Below are 7,844 nucleotides of genomic sequence, written 5' to 3'. Positions count from 1 at the left end.
CCATGTCACGAGGAAATGCAAGCAGCACTATGGAGCAGCCTTCTTGCAAAGAGGCCCTTGAGAACAGGAAGCTAACTTGCCAGAACCAAGTAACTAGTTGTGCGAGGGAGCTGCTTTGGAAGCACATCCTTCAGCCTCTGCCAAATCATCACATGAATTCAGCCTCTAGACTTTGAGCATGTCCCACACGTGCTAAGCAGAGACGAGCCAGCCCAGCGTGCCCTGGCTGATTTCCAGACCTATAAAACACCAAAAGAATACCCTATTATTAATGTCTTAAGCCACTGTATGTTAAGGCACATTTGTTATTAACTAAGTAATACAGATTCATAACACATACTAAAATTAATTCCTAGATTTGATGGTGGCATGCAGGAAATAGCCATTAGGAATTCACAAGCAACCTTCAGGGTAGCATAGTAAATCTGCAGAGCTTCCCCTAGAAGATCAGGAAAAAGACACATGTCTGCTCCCTTCATTTCTGTTCAACACCATATTAGAAGTACTAGTTGAAAAAATCAGAAAAGGAAAAACTGCAAAAGAAAAGATCCATATTGGAAAAGAAGAAGTAAAATTACCTTTAATCACAGACAACGTGATAATTTTTGTAGAAAATCCTGTTGAACTATAAAAACATTATCAAAGTAAGTTCAGTGAGTTGCAGGATACAAAATGATATACAAATTTAGAAATGTATATACTACAAATGAACAATCAGGAACTGGAATTTTAAAATAATACTAATGGAAGTTGGAATTTAAAAGCAATACCATTTACAGTAGCATAAAAGTATGAAACAGGGATTGCTGACAAAATATTTGAAAGACCTATATACTGAAAATGCCAAGTGCAAAGCAAAATTAAAGCGACCTTGGCAGCTAGGCAATACACAATATTTATAAGATTCTATGTTGTAAGAGGTCAATTCTCTACAGACTGATAAATACAGTAAATGTGTCTCTTAACAAAAATATAAGCAGATTTTTTGAGACTAAAAAACTGAGACTAAAATTCATATAGAAACAAAAACGATTCTTTAAAATTTGAAAGAAATATTTGGCAGGCTGACTCTGTCTGGTTTCAATATTTTTTGTAAATTTACAGTAAGGAGGACAGTGTGGTACTTGTATAAAGTTAGGCAAAATAGATCAATGGAACAGAATATTGAGTTCGCATATAGATCACACATACATGCAAAACTTATTTTTGGAAATGATTTAAAAATAATCCAGTGAAGAAAGCACAATCTTTCCCATACATTATGCTGGAAATTGAATAGCCAGAGGAAAAAAAATTACATAAAACTTGCATCATATATGAAATGAAGTCAACATGGATCATAGACCTAAATGTAGAACCTAAATTGTAAGCCTTCTGGAAGAGAACAGAAGAGAAAATCTCCATGAAAAGACAAGGCATAGATGGGGAGAACATTTCTGCAGAGTATATATCTAACACAGCGCTTGCACACAAATTATATAAAGAACTCCCAAGATTCAATAATAATCCAGCTAAAAATGAGCAAAGAACTTGAACAGACATTTCTCCAAAGAAGATACACAAGTGGCCAATAAGCACACAAGAAGTTGCTTGACATCGCTATTCGTTAGAGAAATGCAAATCAAAACCACAGTGAGACACCACTTCACATCTATCAGGATGGCTGCTATAAAAAACAAGAGCGGGAAATAATGATTTTGGGGGGAAGGATACAGAGAAATGGAGACCCTACACATTGCTAGTGAGAAAGAAAAATGCTGTAGCCTCTTCGGGAAAGTTTGGCAGCTTCTCAAAATATTAAACATAGACTTGAATATGGCCTAACATACAGACTAGAGATTACCAGGCATTGGGGAGAGGGGGAACAGAGTTCTGCTTATTCATATAAAGTGTTTGTGTAGGATGATGATAAAGTTTGAAGGAGATGATGCAGATGGTTGCCCAATGCTGTGAATACACTTAATGCTATTGAATTGTACACTTAAAAATGAGCGAACTGGTAACTTTCATGTTACATGAGATGTATGGCAAAATATACACAAAACACTTAACACACAACTCAGCTTTTCAACTGAGCAAAAAATTTGAATGGACATATTACCAAAGAACATAACCCATTAGTCTTTAGGGAAATGCAAATTTAAAACAATGACTCAAATGACTACCGCATACCTGTTACAAAGGCTTCCAAACAAAAGAAAACAAAACAACCAAGTGTGAGCCAGGATGAAAGGAACTGAAACTGTCATAGGGTCACGGGAAGGATGTAAAACGGCACAGCTGCTTTGGAGAAAGAAAAAGATTAAAATGCAAATAATGGGATAAAAATTTTGATGCATTACTTCGATGTAATTAAAGCCCAAAGCAACACTGTCATAAAGAGTGAAGTGTCCAGAAGGAAATCTACTCCATCTGTAAATGGAGCTCCTCTGTTGGGAGTGGGAGACCGGGTAGGGTAAGGAGGAACAAAAGAGAGACTTGGCACGGCCTTCCGAGCCTGGTAGGGTGCGAGAACCCTAACCTGCCCAACTCAGAATCGGCGGGAGCAGCGGCAGGGGAGGAGGAGGCCGAGGGAGTAGACAAATGGATTTCGTGGACATCACAGGCAGCTAGGCTTCCCCTGGAGGCTTGGCTGAGGGCCAGACTGTGGCTGCGTTTACAGGGTTCTCAGATTCCCTTCCCTGGAGCCTGTGGAAGGTAGTCCTAGCCCAGCGCAGAAGGTGGGGGCGGGACTCCCTCCCTTTGTCTCTGTCCCCTTGAGCAGGATTCGTTATTTCCAGCCTATCTCTCTCCCAGGGGACTTCTTCAGCCTGCTGAGCGCAAGGGAACCCAAGTCTGGGCTAGAAGATGCTCCCGGAAAGGCCTGGCCACCCTCCCTCTGGGCCTGAGCACCCTGCTTCCGCCGCAGGCTGCGCTGGGGCCCCATCCACGGGACAGCGGTGGAGTCCACAGAGCCCTCCCGCGCCTGGGGCGGGGGTGGGGTGGGGGGTGGGAAACACTGAGCATCCCCCAGGCAAAGGCACTATACACCCCGCTTCTCTGCAGAGTTCCCAGCCTGGCTACCCAGGCAGGAGCCAGGCTGTCGAGGTCTCTGAGCCAGGGTATGGGTGAACGTGGCTAATTCTGGTGCCTGCAGAGGCATCCGGTTGGTCTCAACTCTCTGGCCTGGAAATATTTTATGGTTGATAAAACAGTCAGTTACTTTAACTTTTTTCAAGTAAGAATCTAATAGAGGGAAAAGTTTTCCCTTTCTTCCTTCTTTTTTTTTTTCTCCTTTCCCCCTTTCTGTCTCTGTCTCTGTCTCTGTCTTTGCCTGTCTGTCTCTCACTTTTCAAGAACGGAAAAGGTCAAAGGGGCAGAGGTCAAAGGGGCAGGGGTTGCAGTGGAGGTCTTCAGATGCAAACAGGAAGCCACCGCACACCACACAGCTGCAGGAGGAAGGTGGGCCGGACACCTCCGTCCTGTCACTCTCCACAGGTGTCCTGGCTCCTGGCACTGCCTCTCCAGCCCTACCTGGTGCTCACTGTGGCCCCGTTCGCTTTTGGGTTTGATTTGTTGTTTCTGTCTCTGCAGCAGGCACATGCACACGCACAGGCACACGCACATGCACATGCACAGGCACACGCACAGGCACACACCACTGCCTGTGCTCCACTATGTGAGCAGCCAGGGACGTGGCCGGGGAGCCATCAAGATCAAAGTGCCTCCATCTTTGGGCCTCAGGCTAAGTGCTTTGCCTGAAGGCTCTAATGCTGGTGACCACTTCCGATCACTGTGTTCTTGGAGGTCTCCCCTGGGTCCAACGCCCAAGACGGTTTGCCAAGCTGCCTCAGATCTTTTTTCTTTTTAAACGTATGTGTGATGAGATGATGTCGCAGCCCAAGTTAATAGCATCAGAGCTCAGCAAACCCTTCATTCTCTCTCTTCTCTCCAAAACTCTGAGCTGAGTTCCTCTTTTAGGAGTTAGCTTCCCTGTAATTATTTCCCACTTGCCAGACCCCGCCCTCTGACTGGGCTCGGCAGTTCTGGTGTATTCACACCGATTTGTAAGGACAGAGCTGGGTTCCAAAGGCTAACAGAGGACCCACCCCCACCCAGGCTGCAGACTGTGGGGGGCAGAGCTGGCAGTTTTCTGATTGCACACTCCCACTGGCTCCTGCTTGCTTACATTATTTAAATTGTCGAATGGCTTATATGTACAGAAGAGTACATAAAAGGTATATGTGCTTTTTAAAAAATAATAATAAAATGAATATCCATAAGCTTACAGGCAGAGACATGGAACATTACCAATTAGAAACAGTGGCCCATGCCTCTCAACCCAGAGGCAACCACCTCCATGCATCCATCCTTGCCTTCTAATAATCCTTCAGCCTAAACTAAGTATGTACCCTCAAATAATACACTGTCCAGCTTTGGACATTTTCTTGAATTTTTTTCTTATAATCCAATACACTTAGCAATAGACATTACTTTTACAAAGTAGTTGCAAAGCTAAGCAGAAAGTACAGGGGCTCTTGCGTACCCCACGCTGTCCATCCGCTCAGCCTTCGCTGCTGTCGGTGCCCGGCAGCACAGAAGTACATTTGTTTCCGTTTGTGACCTGGTGCAGTCAGGTGCTTATCATTCGGAGCTCACAGTAACACAGGGGCTCACTTAGGGGTGGTACATCCTGGTTCTCTGTTGGTGCATATATATAACGGCCTGTAGCTGCTGCTAAAGCACATGCTGAATAATTTCACTGCCCTGTGAGCCTCTTTCAGTGCTTATTCAGGCCCCCCAACACCGACATCATGATATAGATATATATATATATTTTTTTTTTTTTTTTTCTATCTCTAAAATTTTGCTTTTTCTGAAAGTCTTCTAACTGTGGTACCTAACTTTTCAGACTGGCTTGTTTTACCTGACTAATATGCACTTCAGTTTCCTCCATGTCTTTCTGTGGCGTGAGAGCGCGTTTGTTTGAGTACTGAATGATATCCATTGTCTGGGTAAACCAGGTTCTTTATCCACTCACCTAAAGGATGGCCAGGTTGCTTCCAAGGACTGGCAATTATGAGTAAAATGGCTATAAAGATCAGTGGGCAGCTTTTCGTGTGGATATGTTTCAGCTCGTTTTGGGTAAGCATCAAGGAGCGTGATTGCTGGGTCCTAGAGTAAGAGTATTTTTCGTCTTGTTAAAAACTGCCAAATGGTTTTCTAAAGCAATCATGCTATTTTGCGTCCCCACCATCGGTGAATAAGTCTCAAATGTATTTCCTATGTTTTATTATAGTATTAGTTTTTACATTTAGGTCTATAATCCATTTCAAATTAGTTTTTGTTTCTGGCATGAAAAATAGTTGAGGTTCTTTTTCCCATATGATTATCCAATCCTTGAAAGCTGAAAGAGAGAAAGAGAGAGAGAGAGAGAGAGAGAGAGAGAGAGAGAGAGAGAGAGAGAGAGAGAGGAGGGGGAGAAGGAGGGATAGGAGGGATGAAAGAAGAGAAGGAAGAGATGTAGGAACCCTCCCCCCATTAGATTCTTACCTCAAAATAACTTTTAGAGCAACTGAATGTACTCAGGTCTGTCTCTTGACAGACCGTAATCTGACCCAAGTCCCTCTGTGTCCGCAGAGTCCCCATTGTGTGGTACCTGCTCTGACACAGGTGTCTCTTGTCCACAGCAGGTTCTTCCTCTCTCACTGCTCAGCTCTGCATCAGATGCTGTCAGCCATGAGCGCCTTCATCCCTTTCTAGAATTTGCTTTTGTAGATTTTCTTGCACCCGCAGCGTGTCCATTCTTCCTAAACCACAGTTTGTAGCTGGGCCCACTAAGCGGGGTGGCCCTGCCAGTCTTCGAAATATTTTACAACTTGCCCAGAATGCAAGGCCTGCAGTTCATGAGCTCTTTCCTGGTGAATTCTTTCCTTTGCTTTCTCTGTATGCTTTTCATAGAAATTCTACTATTTGGATATTGGCCTTCTTCAGCTGGTCTTCAAAGCAAAACATTTTATCCAGTATTCCGTCTCTGTCTTCCTGGTCTACACTGCAGGAAATTTCCTGAACTTTACCTTCCAGTCTTCCTTTTGAAGAGCTTCCATTCAGCCATCACATTTTTAACTTCCTGGGACCTTTTGCATTTGTGAGTGTTTTATTTTAATGGCATCCTATTTTCATGTCACGGATGTGTTCTATTTCTAAAATTAACACCATATTGTTTTTGAAGTTGTCTCTGCACCTTGTTGGCTATGGTTGCGTTTTTCTTTTCATTTTGGTCTCTTGCACATTGCTGTAGGACAAACTGTGCTCCCTCCGAATTCAGACGTTGTCGCTCTAACTCCTGCTTCCTCAGAAGGTAACCCTGTGTGCGACGGGGTTTTCACTAATTAAGCTAAAGTGATATCACTAAATTCTGGGTCATTAGGAGTGTTAATGCTGGCGCTTTCTTAAGTCCATGTGTAGCTCTTCCAAGCAGCTGATATCTGGGGCTCTACTCGTGGAATTTCTTGACTTTAACAGAAAATATCAACCGGAGGTTTTCAGAAAAATAAATAAGGTACAGATGACTTTGATGATTCCTAAATGGTGCATTGATCAAAACATTAAAGGGCTGTAGTCATCCAATCGCGTGATCCTGAATAACAAGCAGACTGTGGAGTGTCATGGACATTAAGAAGCACCCTACCTCACCGATGCTAAAATGTAAAAGAAAAAGAAATTGCATTTTAGAATGCAAGCCTTGTTACAATTTCACACCACCTACCACTCTTGCGCACCTATGGGCGATGGCCAGGCCTGCGCAGAGACTCAGGTGACTCCTCTTTGGTCTCCCTGGCTTTAGACTGTACCGTGACCCTAAGGGCAAAATGGGCGCAATGACCTGGACATCCACACTATTTGTAATTTCCCAATACAGATGCCCTGCAAGTTAAAATGAGATAAGATTATCTTTGGACTCATCTCCAAATATTTTGTATGCCTTGATAAAGTGGCTTTTAAAAACCAGATGAAAGGGGTTAGCAAAAGGACTCTGGTCAAGCTCCTCTGTTCTAAGGTGGAATTGGGGATTTTTGCCAACTTCCATCTAAATTTATGACAGCCTTTTCTTTCCCAGAATTCCCTCGAGTCTGCTTTGGGGTGACAAATTACTATGTCCTGCTCTATTCAGTGAACAATCCAGTACCTCAGTAGGAGAGAGGACATCCTAGGACGCACAGACTAGGATGGAACAGACAGAAGGAACACAAAGGAGCTCCTGGACCAGAACAAGAAGTCTGTGCAGACCACGAGCCTCGGGGATCAGGACACCTCGGCTGCTCCGTGTGGAAGCACAGGGGCTCCTAAGCCAACAGGCGCCATGCTCCTGTCACATTCCCAGGAGAGAGAAACAGGGACAGATTAGTCTGCTGTCATTTCTCAGGAACACTCGCTTATCATCGACTTCAAAAGATATTCGCTGGGTGTCACTTGCCTATGGAAACATGGGCAGAACGTGACTGCATAGCAGGGACAGCTGTAAAGTGACCGACACATATTTTAAACAACAAATATTTCCATCACATCAGAAGTTCTACAGATATTTGCCTTCACTACTGTCTTAATTTAATTTAAAGTTTAATTTTGCCAGTTACTGAATTTGCAAATGTATATTTTGATTTTTTAGTACAGTTACCATGTTGTACAACCATAACCATAATCTAACTTCAGGATACCTGTGTCGCCCCATATTCCTTAGCTGTCGCCCAGCCTACCCTCACCCTGAGCATCAGCCTCTTGTCTTTCTAGATTTACCTTATGTGGTGTTGCTGGTCACTGGAAAGAGCCTTTTGTAACTAGCTTCTCTGACACAGCATAATGTT

This window comes from Cavia porcellus, unplaced genomic scaffold (genome assembly GCF_034190915.1).
Source record: "Cavia porcellus strain 051 isolate PalLab524CR breed Dunkin Hartley unplaced genomic scaffold, mCavPor4.1 scaffold_6, whole genome shotgun sequence".
Taxonomy (NCBI): domain Eukaryota; kingdom Metazoa; phylum Chordata; class Mammalia; order Rodentia; family Caviidae; genus Cavia; species Cavia porcellus.
This window is presented reverse-complemented; position numbering follows the sequence as displayed.